Source organism: Opisthorchis viverrini (assembly GCF_000715545.1).
Source record: "Opisthorchis viverrini unplaced genomic scaffold opera_v5_726, whole genome shotgun sequence".
In the NCBI taxonomy this organism is placed as follows: Eukaryota; Metazoa; Platyhelminthes; class Trematoda; order Opisthorchiida; family Opisthorchiidae; genus Opisthorchis; species Opisthorchis viverrini.
In genome coordinates, this window is record NW_008752372.1 from 40,473 (window position 1) to 41,522 (window position 1,050).

At 40.4% G+C, this 1,050-nt stretch overlaps 1 protein-coding gene across 1 annotated transcript in view; it reads left to right on the forward strand.

Annotated features, from left to right (window-relative positions):
* T265_12007 (hypothetical protein) overlaps positions 1-1,050 on the forward strand; it is a gene marked incomplete at both ends in the record, with an annotated part of 41,042 nt that overhangs the window by 16,832 nt on the left and 23,160 nt on the right. The gene's annotated exons all lie outside the window — the stretch shown is intronic.

Sequence of the window (1,050 nt, forward strand, 5' to 3'; positions counted from 1 at the left end):
ACTTGTTTTTTTACCCAATTGCATCGCTGGAGACCACATAGACTTAGGACGCACGTAAATCCTAAGTGAAACGAGTGAATTATAAGATGTCACAAAGACCAGAATATGTCGACATATTTGCACTTCCAAATCAGGCTGACAACCGAACGTAGAATATTACATTGACTGATCCTAGAGAGGAATACGTTTAGAAGCGTTGGATAAGATTCATAACTTCTAACTTAAAACCTAGACTGCTTCCTTTAATCCTAGATCATGGATGAAAAGCTGGCACAATATGAACGATTTGTGTGATCATTCTGCGGAAATAAACAGTGGGCGATACAATGAAATGTTTTATATATGAGGGGAAATACGGGCGGCAAACTGGCCCAGAATGAAGTATGCCGCTTGCATGCAGAAGATGAACTGAAACTTGGGTGACGGTAGAACACACCAAGACTGTTTCGACAAAGTAACGCATGCGTTTTCATTTCTGAGCAATCAGTTGCTGATTTTCATTCAGCGAGGCATTGACTTTGAAAAAAAGTATACGTTGTAATTCCGATTTATTTTGTGCGGGAAATAATGACATAAATACTTCAGCGATGAGAAGTTTGAAATCTCGTCTTGTGGGGTTAATTCGAATGAATATGTCGAACATGGAGACATTTTTCATTACTGTAAGAAATTTCTGATTAGGTTGTTTCTTGCTGACATGATTCCATTTCGAAATTTAGTGAGTTAGCTAAGTTCATGATAGAATCCTCCGTCGAATGCGTGTGCAATGCCGACTACGCATCAATACGTCTTCCTGGATGTGGGACACCTAGCACACGTAGCTTTCACACTTAATACTTTTGCCGGAATTTGAGGTGGACCTTCAGCGCAACAAAGTTTTCCAGCTTCACAGGAAACACATTCATTAATCAATGCTGCATTTTAGGTTGCTGAAGTGATCCTTGATGGTGGTCAAGGATCTCCTGGAGTCCAAGTGTCGCCGCAAAAGACGCTCTTATCAACTTCAAATAGGTTCATCGGTTTCTTGCACGAGGCTCATCCTCTAATAAT